This window comes from Nicotiana tomentosiformis, chromosome 12 (genome assembly GCF_000390325.3).
Source record: "Nicotiana tomentosiformis chromosome 12, ASM39032v3, whole genome shotgun sequence".
Taxonomy (NCBI): Eukaryota; Viridiplantae; Streptophyta; class Magnoliopsida; order Solanales; family Solanaceae; genus Nicotiana; species Nicotiana tomentosiformis.
Genome location: NC_090823.1, coordinates 87,057,930 through 87,072,771, shown reverse-complemented (window position 1 = coordinate 87,072,771; position 14,842 = coordinate 87,057,930). Strand labels below are relative to the sequence as shown.

The window sequence follows — 14,842 nt, the reverse complement described above, 5'->3', positions numbered from 1 at the left end:
ATTGATAGGTTTTGGCCAAATCTCTCCATCCATTTCTACGAGTATAAGTGCCCCTTGTATTATTACTCGGTGAAATATGTAAGGGCCTTGCCAGTGGGGTGAGAATTTCCCCTTTGCTTCATACTGATGTGGGAAGATCCGTTTCAAAACCTATTGCCCCTGTGTGAATTGCCTTGACTTGACCTTTTTATTGAAAGCCCTTGCCATTCTGTTATGGTAGAGTTGACCATGACATACTGCGTTCATTCTTTTTTCATCAATGAGAGCTAGTTGTTCATACCAGCTCCGTACCCATCCTGCATCGCCGAGCTCAGCTTCCTATATGATTCTTAAAGAAGGGATTTCTACTTCGGATGGAATAACGGCTTCAGTACCGTAAACCAGTAGATAGGGGGTAGTGGATGTACGAACTGTGGTGCACAGAAACCTGAGTTTACGGATACCAAATAGTGTTGACTGATTTGCGATACTAAGATAGCTCTGATATTCACTTCTTTGAAGTTTGCTGCTCCATCGAAGAATATCATCCAACCATCGTATGCCTTGGTAATATCTTCTCCTACAAACGATACCTCATCGGGAAAATGTGTTTTCAATGGTTCGTATTCTCCGTCTGCGGGAATGTCTGCCAAGTGATTCGCCAAAGCTTGCCCTTTGACTGTATTTTGAGTTACATAGACGATGTCGAACTTACTCAGTAATATCTGCCACTTTGCTAACCTAACCCGTAGGCATGGGTTTATGAAAGATGTATTTTAGTGGATTCATCTTTAATATGAGATATGTAGTGTACGCACAGAAATAATGTCTCAACCTTTTGGCTATCCATGTCAAAGAATATCAGGTGCATTCCAATAAAAAGTGTCGGGCTTCGTAAGGCGTAAAATTCTTGCTTAGAAAATATATCGCCTGCTCCTTCCTGCCAGTTTCATCATGTTGTCCTAAAACACAAGCAAAGGCTCCTTCCAACACAAACAGATAAAGCAGCAGAGGTCTTCCTGGTTCTGGTGGGACCAACACGGGAGGTTTAGATAAATACTCCTTGATTTTATCGAAGGCTTTCTGGTATTCTTCAGTCTAGCTAGTTGCAACATCTTTCCTCAGCATTCTGAAGATTGGCTCACATATCACCATTGATTGTGCTATAAAACGGCTGATATAAGTGAGGCGTCCTAGAAAACTCATCACATCTTTCTTATTCATTGGCGGTGGCAAGTCCTGGATATCTTTGATTTTTGACGTGTCTAACTCGATACCTCGGCGACTGACGATGAAACCTAACAAATTTCCAACAGGGACTCCGAAGGCATATTTCAATGGGTTCAACTTCAAGTTGTATTTTTGAAGTTGATCGAAAAATTTCTTCAGGTCTACTATGTGATCTGGACTCCTTTTAGATTTGATGATAACATCATCCATGTACACCTCTATTCCCTTGTGTATCATGTCATGGAAGATAGTCGACATGGCCTTCATGTAGGTGGACCCATCATTCTTCAAACCAAACGACATCATTTTGTAACAATATATTCTGCATGGTGTGATAAAGGCGGTCTTTTCAGCATCATGTTCATCCATCCAAACTGGTGGTATCCTGTGAAGCAATCCACAAAGGATTGGAGTTTATGCTTAGCATAGTTGTAAATTAGTATGTGTATGTTGGGCAGCAAAAAATCATCCTTAGGACTTGCTCTGTTCAGATCTCGGTAATCGATACACACTCTAACTTTCCCATCCTTCTTTGGAACTAGCACAATGTTGGCTAACCAGGTCAGGTATTCGACCACTCGGATAACCTTGGCTTTTATTTGCTTGGTGTCCTCCTCTTTTATCTTCAAACTCATATCTGGCTTGAACTTTCTGAGCTTCTGCTTTACCGGTGGACACATGGGATTGATGGGTAGCTTGTGAGCTACTATGGATGTGCTCAAGCCAGTCATATTGTCATAGGACCATGCAAAGATGTCCTCATACTCCTTTAGGAACCTGATATACTCTTCTTTCTCTGACGGTGATAGATGAATGCTTATACGAGTTTCCTTGACTATTTCAGAATCTCCTAAGTTTACGGCCTCTGTTTCTTCCAAATTAGACTTCGGTTTGTTTTCAAACTCCTCTACTTATTTGACGATTTTCTCAGGTATTATATCATCCTCCAGATCTTCCGAATCACTTTCCTTATGTTGTGTTATCTCATTACATGTCACAGTCATAGGTTCATCGGGATATGTAATAATTATGCTGAAAAGAATGTAGAAAGATAATAATAAATATGAAAAGCAGTAATGCATTAAAGCTTTAAAATGTAAACAAGTATGACTCGATGGCTCGAGTATTATTTCAAAATAAAATGCTGAAAATGTCTTTAATACTCAAAACTATTTGAAAATAATTCATGCTAATTTGTCAGGCTACCCAAGAACTCGGTGAGCCCGGGACGGTGCAGCGGTCTAGTTTTTTAGAAGAACTCCCTCTTCCATTGTATGAATGGTAAGGTATTCCTCCTCCTCCTCCCCAACGTTTGCACTGCAGTACGTGTCTTCTTCATATAGAAACAACTTCCTCATACTGGCCAAAACCTCTCCTTCTTCGGTTCCCTACATCATGTCGGCTTGATGGAATGTCTGGTGCAGCGGTGGTACGGGTCAATCTAGTGGATAATAAGGGGCACACCATGGCGGTGTCCAGTCCTGATATTCTTTCCATGTATATTCATATCCGAGTCTAAAGGTCATGCCATGATACTGTGGTTGTACGGGTTTGGTGATCCCCTGAAGCTTTTTGCCAAGACCCTTGCTTGGTTCATATCCTGTCCACAACAATATACTTTCTATATTCTTGCTCCACTATCGATCCTTTTCAATTGCGTCCACCTGTACGATGCGGTGATATGTTTCCCCGCCCAACTTCCTCCTATTTTTGATGACTGGAACGGTCTGATTGTTGTAGATGGGGTTTCTTCCATCTCCATGAATGATCACCTCCTGATGATTCCACTTGAACTTCACAGCATGGTGCATAGTTGAAGCCATTGCCCTAGCTGCATGCATCCATGGACATCCCAACAATAGATTGTAAGTAGCAGATATATCTAGCACTTGGAACTCAACATCAAACCAAGTTGGACCCATCTATAGATCGAGGTTGATTTCTCCGATAATGGCTCTCTAAGATCCATCGAACGCCTTCACATTCATGCTTCCCATTTGTATCTCATGCAGGCCTTTACCCAATCTCTTTAGAGTGGTCAGTGGGCATATGTTCAGACTCGAACCTCCATCTATCAAGACCCTGGCGCATTGCACTGTGATGTGTAATGCCCAGTTGTGACTCCGTCCTTCTCGTGGTAACTCATCTTCGTAGAAAGTGATTTTGTAGCTATCTAGTACCTGTCCGACCATGTTATCCATCTCTCCACTAGTGATGTTGGCGAGTACATAAGCTTCACTTAACACCTTCATCAAAGTATTCTTGTGTGCGTCTGAGTTTTGCAACAGTGATAAGATAGATATCTGAGCAGTAGTCTTGTTCAGGTGGTCAACAACAGAGTACTCCTTTGCTTGTATCTTCCTCCGGAGATCGTCAGTGCTAGTCTTAACAAGAGGCGACTTATGTGCAGCTCCCTTGCTTGTTCCTCCCAGATTCTCAGGTGTGTAAACTCTGCCAATCCTAGCCGTACCTTGCGTGGCACCTATTTCTTCCATTTTGGATTTTCCCTTTCTCCTTTCTTTCGCAACATAATCCCACGGTATGGCATTAGACTTGTAAGATAGTGTGAAAGCTACTATTACAGTGAAGGGTATAGCTATCTCAACTTTAAATGGCACCTCGGTTTGTACCACAACTGGTGTGAGGGTGACCGCAAATGTTTTAGGAGCATCTCCCTCTCGAATCAGTCCAATGGACCCTTCCTGGTTCCACTCCTCATCAGTTTCTATGATGTTCACTCCCTCACCTCTGTGATCCGGGAGAGGGTTGTTGCAAACATTTGGTACAACTTCCTTTGCTTATATAACCTTAGTGTCGATCTACGTCTTAATCTTGTCTTTCAACGTGCGGCACTCCTCAATGGTATGACCCTTCATGCCTGAATGATAAGCATATGTTTTGTTGGGGTTGATACATTGGGAGGGAGTTTCCACAAAAATAGTAGGAATAAGGGTGACACAGCCGGCGTCCTTCAGTCTCTCATACAGTTGGGCTATGGTTTCAGCAATTGGGGTGTATTGTCTAGGTAGTCTGCAGTCGAAATTAGGACGTGGCTTTGGGTAGATTTGGTGGGAGAGTGGAGGTGAATGGTAATATGCAGGTTGAATGTTGTAGGCATGGTGGGTGGTGGCAGGGTATTGGTATTTTGGTGGTGAGGGTTGATATTTTGGTGGTGAGGGTTCTACCATCACGACACCCACTTCTTTCTTCTTTGAGATACCTCCTGATTGCAAGGCTTTATTCGTGGCTTGCAGCGCCTCGAAATTAGTTACCATCCTACTCTTGATTCCTTCTTCTATTCTTTCCCCTAATTTGATGATATCTGAGAACTTTGTGATTTTTGATGACCATCAACCTTTCGTAATACTGTGAATCTTGAGCCCTAACAAAGAACTTGTTCATCTATTTTTCTTCAGGTACTGGCCTTACCTTTGCGGCCTCTAATCTCTAACGAGTAACATACTCGCGAAAGGTTTCTTTCTGCTTCTTCTTGAGGTTCTGAATGTAGAAAATGTCCGGCGCATTTTCCGTGTCGAACCTGAATCTATCCATGAAATTTGATGCCTTATTCACCCAATTAACCCACTTCTTTGGGTTTTGACTGATATACCAAGACAAAGCGTCTCTTGTAAGGCTTCGCATGAATAGTTTCATGCAGATTTGTTCATTCTTATTCACTCCTACAAGCTTGTCACAGTATGTTCTCAAAAGCACCTTCGGATCACTAGTACCATTGAACATTTCGAACTTGGGAGGTTTGTAACCCTCCGGCAATTCCATATCCAGCTGAATACACATGTCTTAATAGTTTAGACCTCCAACGCCTTTCCCACCTTTAATACTCTAGACTCTCCCTGTGAGCTTCTTGAGTTCCTCTGCCATGTTTCTAATGAGCATGTCCTTCTTAGTTGGTTCGGGTATATATAGGGTATGTTGTGGGGTATGGGGTAAGGTTTCCACATATATCAGATTGCTTTGATAAGTTCCTGGAACTTGGGTATACGGGTGGTCGTTGGTCGAGTTTTCGGGATCGGGAGTAGGTTATGGTGCATTTTGGGAAGTATGATAAGTGGTGGTTTACGGGTATTTAGCTGGATGATGGTGATGTTGTTGAGGGGTTTGCACTGGTGGTGGGCTAAGGTTCTGGGGAGGTGCGGGATTATGATACTGGTATTGTGCGGGAGGATTCAGAACTACGGGTGGAGGATTCTGATTTTGTGCGTTTTGTGGTGGTGTTTGATTCTGGGTAGTTGGGTTTTGCTGGTTGATGTCGGGATCATTGAGAGTAAGGGAGAGATTTGCCAAATTTTGGACGTGCTCAAGCTCTCCCTGTAGTTCCAGTATTTTCTTCTCCAAACGTAAGACTAACTCATTCTGCCTCGGAGTACTTCTGCCATCTGAAGTGTCAACAGTTTCTGCCACAGCAGCGTTGTCTTTTCGGATACCACTTAAATCATCCATTTTCCCTTTGCTCTTGATTTTGCTTTTCGGGTCTCTCGGTGGAGGAGGAGGTAGAGGGTCTCTTCATCTAGAGTGGTATATTGATAATGCCAATATGCACGAACCAAACTTTGGGAATGGGAGTAATCAAAAAGAAAGAAAAAAGCAAAAGATAACCAAGTCAGTAAGGTGAAATAAAAGAGTGTTCGCAATATTTAAACATGTTTTGCAAAGTCATGCAATAATTCGCGTCTTAATTTGGGGACCTCATTTTGCCTGAGGTAAACTTAAGCGACATATAGAGTAGGAGATTGGTGCCAACATTTGCTTCATTTCATTAATGCAAAAATGAGTCAAAACAAACTTTTACTAAATCGACAATAATATAATAAAGTTACTAATAGCATTTAGCCTTATTTTATCGAAATCCAATCTAAGCTAGAAAGTAGTAAAGAACATCATCTCCTAATCTACTAGGTCCCTAAAGGACCTTCTCCATGCTTGGCTCTTTTGACCTCATCAATCAGATTTCCCAGATCGTGCATATCCTACAGTAAGTAATCTTTTGCCATATTTCCTCCTTCATCGTCGTCCATGCCTTGACAATCTGAGAGTCTCTTTATCATCTTCCCTTCTAGCTCCATCAGTCCTTGTTCCAAGTATTTCAATCTTTCTGTTGACTTAGTGGCAATCTCCTTTCATTCCCTTATCGCTTCCATATTTACTTTGTGTTGCTCCAGATGTTTAGCTTCGGACTCGAACACCCTTTTGCGTAGCCACTTGTACTTAAACTATGCCTCAGCCACTTCATCTATGACCCTATCCTCCAGATTGACTCTCGGCTTGATGTCCCTTGCTACGTCATCTTCTAGCCATGACAGATAGTCGTACATATGACTGTCGTGATACCTGTCTCGCTCAATAGTTTCCCCTTCCATAATGATCTTTTGGTTCCACGTGTGTTGCGCTTTGAACTTGAACGGAATGATATCTCCCTTGAAATTTGCCTTGTACTAGACCTTATTGGAAAGCTGAGGTGTGACTTTTTTTCTTTCGACTTGTCTCATTAACCTTATAGGATCGTAAAGGTGGATACCTCGCAGCCCGATCAGCACCAGGTGAGTAGTCCCCTTCGATCTGATGATGAACTCGCTACTAGAAAACCATTTTAACATCCAATACACATGTTCGTCTGTCAGATTGATGAAGAAACACACCCAACTTATAGCATTTCCAGGTTTTGCAAACGTGTCTGGAACAAACATTATTTTCTTTGGGTGATGGTTGGCTATGTAGTCATTTAGTGGCCTTCGCAGAAGCTGTTGATGATACTCGCCCTTCTGAAAGTGTTCCAGCAGCCAGACTTGTAGCAATAGATAATAACCCTCAAAGTGTCTGAATCCTTGCTTGCACCGATCTAGAGCGTGGTACATTTCAGCTAAGATCATTGGGATGATAGTATAAGTTTGTCCTTCGATTCCATCCATTAAGGTCCTGGAGACCATGGCTAAGCGAGTATGAATCCTTCCTCCTTTCATTGGAAATATCAACAACCCCAAGAAGAAGACAATGAGCACATAAATCTGGCGGTGCACCCATCCTAAGGAATTAATGGCTAGTTCATCATGGTAAAGACCATATGGCTTGCTATACCCATATCGCTCGTAGAGAAACTCAAAAGGGATGTATGATTTCTTTAGATAAAGCAGTTCGTCATTCTTCTTAAAACCCAACATTCTTATAAAACCACGGGGAGTACGATTCTCTGGTACCAGTAATCCTGGACTATCCCATGGCAACTTGGCGAAACCTCCTATTTCTTCTAGTAGAGGAGTCATTTCTATATTGCCAAATCGGAAAACAACTCTTTTCCCATCCCAGAACATGGTGGCGGCCTCGATCAGCTCCCTATTTGGTTGAATGTTCAACAAAGATGGTAGGTCAACAAGTACTCTCCTCACATAATTCTTGTCACAAGGTACAAGGTCTTTCCATCAGTCAAGTAGCAAAGGCGGGATATTCTGGACCATACCGAACCTGGGGATTTCGTGCTTCATTTTCTGCAAACAAACAAAGGTTAGCCATTTCCCCTCCATATTTTACTACTTATGCAATGATGATCAACACGTTGGCACATCTTCTCCAAGTAATGCACATAATATGATAGTGTCCATTAGGACTGTGGAAGTCCCGTCGGACTGTAGACAAGGTTCATCTTAGCGGGTTCTTACATTAACCACACTTCAACCCGTACTAGATTTAGCATGATGCATGTACATTTTAAATTGGAGTAGGGTTTCTAGAAGGGTCTAGACTGGTACTCCCAATTGGACAACTTGAGAGGGAAAGGCACGGGACCGTCGACTACACCGTTGATCGACTAGTCTATTTCAAATAAGCCTTTCCGATTTAAGAAGGGCGATTACAAGAAAGCGCGGACACTTATCAAGTGCATCTATGTTGATAATTGGCACGAGTGAAGTATGATACGGAGCATGCGTTATGCAAAAGTAATAACACATTTCCAAGTATTTGCATGATAAAAGTACATAAAAGCAATAAATAGTAAAAGTGAACATGAGGAGAAAAGAAAAGAAAGACAAAAGAGAGAAGTCAGTTTAGCTCATGAAAAATGTGCGAGAACGTAATGAAGCAAGTAGGAAAATAGGGATGGGAGAGTCATAATATAGCAGTCTTAGATAAGATGAAGGAGATGGAGAGAGATCATGCATGTCATATCAAATAAAGGAGAATAAGGGAAGGGATGTGCATATAATAGCGTTTTAAAACAAATAAAGGTGAATAGGGAAAGGGGTGTGCATGTAATAGCAGTTTAAGACAAAGAAATTAATCCACATAAGTCAAGTTCATTATGGTAAGAGCCTAAGTAATCCCTAGCAGAGTCGACATGCTGTCGCGCCCCGTTTTCTCGTGAAAGCGGGTTTCGACGTGTGACAACTCGTTTAAATGGGTATTAAAAGGGAATAGTCGCCACCAAACGATTTTGAGGTGAGTTAGGGCTCCTATTTCTAAATAACTATGTTTGACTAGTCCGTGTTACCAAAGATCGGGTAAGGGATCAAATTACCTCAAGGAGAAGGTGTTAGGCACTCTTTAATTATATGGGTCCCGACCGAACTTTAAATTATGTGGATTACGTAATTATTCTAGGTGATCAAATAAATAAAGGGAAATTTAGAAGCCGAAGTGTCTTATTAGAACACGTGAGAATCGGCACAAATATTAATGAGTATAAGGATACAATTACATTGATCTATGTTAGATGACCAAGTGTAAATAACAAATACATAAAGAAAAGGAGGGGGTCCTAAGTTTTTTAACCTAAAGGATCACCTCGTGTAACATAAATAATACTTTACAAATCCTTTAAGATAGGGGTTGCTCATATTATTTAGCGGGAATAGACTATCATCTCCTGCTACCCGATTACTATGTTAAAGTTGTTTACCTAAAGGCGCTCTAATTCAATTCTAGGTCGTACCCTATGCGTGCACTATCTTTCTCATACGTATGGTCCAGGAGACTTTGGACCTCTATTTGGGTGGTTCTAGACTTCACTTAGGATGCTCAAAATGATAAAACTAGCGCATATTCAAAAACATGTAGGACTACACGTGAGTACAATTAAAGGCTCAAGTTAACCTTCAAACATAAACAACAAATGCATGCGGGCAGTTAGGTAGTAGACAATTTCAAACGCATTAGAACTATTAAGTCCTATAGGCAAAGTTTCTATGTGATTCTGATTTCCAGTATTGTATAGACAGAAGTGAAGCTTTAAACTAACAAACTTGCATATTAAAGGCGTTACAAGTCCTATAGGCATGATTTCTAATTGTTTGCGCAATAAGACAGTGAAACGATCTCATAATTCCGAATTACCAGTGTTGATTTTATAGACCTACTTCTTAGGTATGTGACGGCATCCTATAGGCAGGATTTCTAGTAGCTGATAACTGAAATTGATTTTATAATACTTTACTCTTATCGGCATGTCATCTAGGCGGGGCAGTGTAATAAAAGCAACAAAAGTAGTTGATTAAAAGATTAGGGTCCTATAGTCATGAAATCTAGATAGGCAGTACCCTAAAAGTAATAGAAGCAATAGACCAAATGATTATTCGATGTCCTATAGGCATGGTTTCTAGGTTGACAAAGCATGTGTTATACATCTTATAGGCATGCTGCTAAACACATAGTAATAATGTGAAAATCAAGTATAGAAATTACTAACATGTTTGAGATAGGGTGCGAGTATTAGACAAATTAGGTGAGGTGTGTGCGATTCTTATAGACATGATTTCTACTAGCGTGCAAAAGTAAAGCAAGTTAAACAAGGTAGCAAATAAAGCACGTAGACCCTATAGGCATGTTCACTACCCCTTATGTAAGAATAAAGCACACCCATTCCCCAGTTCCACTAACGCCCAAATTATTTGTTTACAAATCATTACATGCCTAAAATGAAGAGTACATGCTTGAATATTACAAGTTGAATGAGTATAAGCCCAATAAGCAATGAGGCCCAAAGAGGAATAACCCAGCAACTTCAAGGTTTTCAGTGATCTCATTCTTCACACAAAAAATAGTAAACCCAGGTATAAGTACACCCTAGGACAATAGAGTGTATCAGTTGCATGACTGAAACCCAAACCTATACTAAGTCTGAAAGGGGGAATCAACTTACCCAGCAATGCCAGACTTAACCACATGAGTAACAAGATGTTCATAAATTAATCAAACCACTCTAAGTCCACACACTTAATTCTTAGGACTGCAACTAACAGTAGTTTAAACCAGAGCAGGTAGATGAGATCACACGGAGTTATACACATAAGATGCTAGAAATTCAGAAGACATGATGGAACATCACAAACCAACAGACAACCCCAAATAGAGTTTCAGGATATAACTTAAACACAATCTCGATAGAGGAATCTTACAGATTTACAGACGAAAATAATTAAGATTTCTAGCATGAGGGTCTAGTGCAAATATGATGAAAATGGGGCTAATGAACATAGTCTGTAATAATCTAGTCAATTGGGCATGAAGACTTTTAACATTGTCAATCATACACGAAGGTTTAAATAGCACCAGGACTCACAATGAGCAAGGATATGTCAAATATAGGTTAACAGGACTAGCCTGCACTAGGCTTAATCACATATGGGGGAAGAGGCTAGACATGAGGTCTTCCCTAAGGTATCAAACAGGATTGCATAAGCATACATTAGAACTTAAATGACATGAAAGCAGGCCCTAGCTAATCAGTACAACATCAAAACTTAGCAGGTTGGAAAGGAATGACTTAACCAGGTCTGAAACACATGCATGGATTCATCACAAAGGTACAGGACAAGGCAGGGAATGAGCATTAGTTCACAAGTAGCATGGAAAGCATGATTGGGCTAATAACATGATCGAGAGTTAATTGTTTGAAAAGTATCAAGTCGCGCAGGAATGACTCAATACTTAGAAGAGGTTATGGGCATGACTCGACTCATCACAAGAGTACATAACAAGGCAAGAAATCAAACTCAGAATAGACAATAGTAATGAGCATTCAAGCACATATATTTTGCAAGTAGGCTTAAGAAGGCAGAATCAAGGCAACAAATATGCAAGTTGGACTACTAGAAGGTATAGAGCCTCAAGAAGAGTTTCAAAGCATATAATGGCAGGTTGGTTCATACAAATTCTCAGAGACATAGATATGTAGAGCAAGAATTTAAACGAGAAGAAAAAAATGAAATTGCAAGAGTCGTAGCTACATTACCAGTTACAGACGAACAAGTAAACAAGGAGAGTAATCTCAGTAACACTTCAATGTCAATAGCAAAACGAGCAGTAGAACCCAAGAATCTCAGTGCGTCAGAGTTCCCAAGGGTTTCGAATAAACCCCGGGCAGTGCTCACACTGAGAAAGGTTCGAGAATTGAATTCTGGTGGCCTTGTCTTTCAGCCGGCCAAAAGAGTGAGCCTCAAAATAGTATAGGACAAGAAATAGTAAGAGAACAATTGTAGATTTCTTTTGCAATTCAGAATCCCCTGTGGGAGTTGGGGATAGGTTTATATAGTAATGAAAATTGAAAAAACAAACAAGGAAATATAATCAATCAAACACAAATAAGGAAAGAAAAGCATGCAGAATCGATTTAGAACCAAATTAAGAGAAAAATCAGGCAAACCCTAGTTTTGCCCAGTATTTCATATTGGCCAAAGAATCTTGCTAAATCAGACCCATATAATCTTGCCATGAGTGTATATAGACGAAAAATTGTCTGAATCTTGAGGAGTGAGTCTGATTTCTCTTGATTCGGAAGATTGGTGCTTGCCAAAAATGGGGCAAGTACTATGTAATATCATAATCTTGTAAAGAACAATGAGATAATACATAAAAGGTAAGTGAATCATAGCAGGAATCCATGAATTAATCGGATTCGGAGAAGGTTAGTGAAGGCAGCTAGGGTTTCTGAAGGAGGGAGGAGGAAAGACGAGGGAAACGGGGGAGGTGGTCTATAGAAGAATGGGGATTAGGATTTGGGGTTGGGTTATTAAAAATGGTAGGATAGTGGTGGGCCACTGATCTTGAGAGATCAACTGCCAAGATTAAAACTCGAGCGGGGCGGGTTGGTTCAACGGGTCCCGACCGGCTTGGAACAAAAGGGTCGTTTTGTTTGGGCTAAAGGGATTGGGACAGGGATTTGGGTCTGTTTGGTTCGAAAATTAGCCTTTCATTGGGCTATAAAACTAAATATACGAAATTTAAGAAATAATAATTTATAAAAGTGATTAATAAAAAAATAAAAATACTATTTATGCAGTAAAATGCTGTAAAATAATAGGTTAACATTATAAAATAGAAAAAATGATATTCTAACATAACTAATATAATAAATATAATTATGTATAGAATGTAGGCTATTCTTGCAAAAATTATATAATTAGGTAAAAATGCAAATATAATCATATGAAATGAACTTAAAATGTTGTAAACATATATGTGGGTGTAAATGATAAATTTGGATCATTAAGTCCTCACAAAATAATTTAAGGGGTAATTAATGCATATTAAGGTAATTAAAATGCAAAAAACATTAATTTAAAGCATTAAAAATTATAAAAATTATAGAAAATACTTGTATAACTCTTGTAAATTAAGCAATGATGCCAAATGATATTTGAAAGCGTATATACTATTAAAACAAATGAGGGCAAAATTGGGTATCAACACCTACCGCTTCTACGACCCTTGGGCCGCTTCTTCGATCTCGCACCTGCGGCCATAACCTCGAAGGTGCGATCGCACCAGAAGCCTTAAGCTTCGGCAATTTCCTCCAAGTACAAACTCGATCTGCTTCCAATCCGATTCGCACTCGAGGCCTCCGGGAACCTGTCCAAACATACCAACACTTCCCACAACACGGTACGAACTTAATCGAAACCTTGAATCACGTCAAACAACATTAAAATTATAAATCGACGGCCGAAACCTTTCTTCCAACTTTCCAACCTTCAAATTTCGCCGAACGCGTCCGAATTACACTTAAACACCACGAAATGACGCCAAATTTTACGTGCAAGTCATAAATCATGATACGAACCTATTCCAAGACTCGAAACTCCAAACGGACATCGATAACATAAAAATCCACTTCAAACCAAACTTATGAAATTCTAAAACTTTCAAAAATGCCAATCTTCCATAATAAGCGCTAAATTGCTCCCGGGTGATCCGATACTCAACCCGAACATACGTCCAAGTTTGAAATCATCATACAAACCTATCGAAACCTTCAAATTTCGATTCCGAGGTTGTTTACTCAAAAGTCAAACCTTAGCCAATTCTTCCAACTTAAAGCTTCCGAAATTAGAATTTGTTTTCCAAAAAAACTCCGAACTTCCCGAAGTTCAATTCCGACCACAAGTACAAGTCATAATATGTGAAGTGAAGCTACTTAAGGCCTCAAACTTCCGAACAATGCCCTAGATCTCAAAATGACCGGTCGGGTCGTTACAACACTATTTTTAGAAGGAAGAGAAATGATTGTTAGTGTAATTAAGAGGTGATTGTTATGGAGGTGACAGTTAAATTTTTAATCGATGAAAAATTTGAGAAAAAGCAAAAAAGAAACAGGAAAAATATAAATAGCAATCCTCCTCTATGAGAGGTTCCACACTCCTTCATTTCCTACTTTTATATTAATACTAGAAAATTTGCCTGCACTTCGCGCGATCGTAAAAGACCATTAAACTTACAAAATGCTCTTTTCCCAGTTGTCAAATATTAAAAATAACAAAGAGATAAGTTCTCGTAAAAACTTCAAATATTGACAACATTTTAGATGCTAAGTTAAATGAAAGGACCATAACATTTAAAATGAAACTGGCTAAGATGGAAATATGTTTATCTAATTAAAGAAATTTCATCTAAAAAGTAAAGCATCTCATTGCATAAATGTTACACATATATCTTAATTGATATTGATGATAGTGTGGAGGAGACTCAAGAGGAGGTGAACCCATATGGGGAATACATTATTGAGATACCGGAGCCGGTAGTACAAACGGCTAAGGTACAATCGCCTAAGCCTCAAGCTCTATACCCTCAAAGACTTTCCAAGAAAAATGGTGAGAATCAATTCAAGAAGTTCATTCAAATGATGAAGAGTCTTTCAATCAATATTCCATAGGTCGAAGTTTTGGAACAAATTTTCGGTTATGCAAAGTTTATGAAGGATCTTGTTACAAAGAAGGCGGTCAATGAATTTTGAGACCATCAAAGTCACTCATCAAGTGAGTGCAATTGTTCATTCAATGGCTCCTAAGTTGGAGGATCCTGGTGCTTTCACGATTCCTTGTACAATTGGAAAAGCCGAGTTTGCTAAATCTCTTTGGGATCTTGGGGAAAGTATAAATTTGATTCCATGTTCGGTTTCAAGACTTTGGGTATTGGGCAACCAAGACCCACCTTTATGAGACTGCAAATGGCTGATCACACCATAAAAAGGTTGTTTGCTGTGATTGAAGATGTTTTGGTCCGGGTTGATAAATTGATTCTTCTAGCGGATTTTGTCATTCTAGATTGTGAGGTTGATTATGAAGTGCCAACTATTCTTGGGAGAGATTTCCTTGCTACGGGTAAGGCTCTTTTTTATGTTGAAGCCGGA

The 14,842-nt window shown here is 39.8% G+C and overlaps 1 long non-coding RNA gene across 1 annotated transcript in view; it reads right to left on the bottom strand.

Moving 5' to 3' along the window:
- LOC138903675 (uncharacterized) overlaps positions 1-13,727 on the bottom strand; it is a 30,075-nt gene extending 16,348 nt beyond the window's left edge. The window contains exon 1 of the long non-coding RNA XR_011413010.1: positions 13,696-13,727. This is a non-coding gene — a long non-coding RNA (uncharacterized lncRNA). The remainder of the gene's footprint in view (positions 1-13,695) is intronic.
- Positions 13,728-14,842: the final 1,115 nt, after the last annotated feature.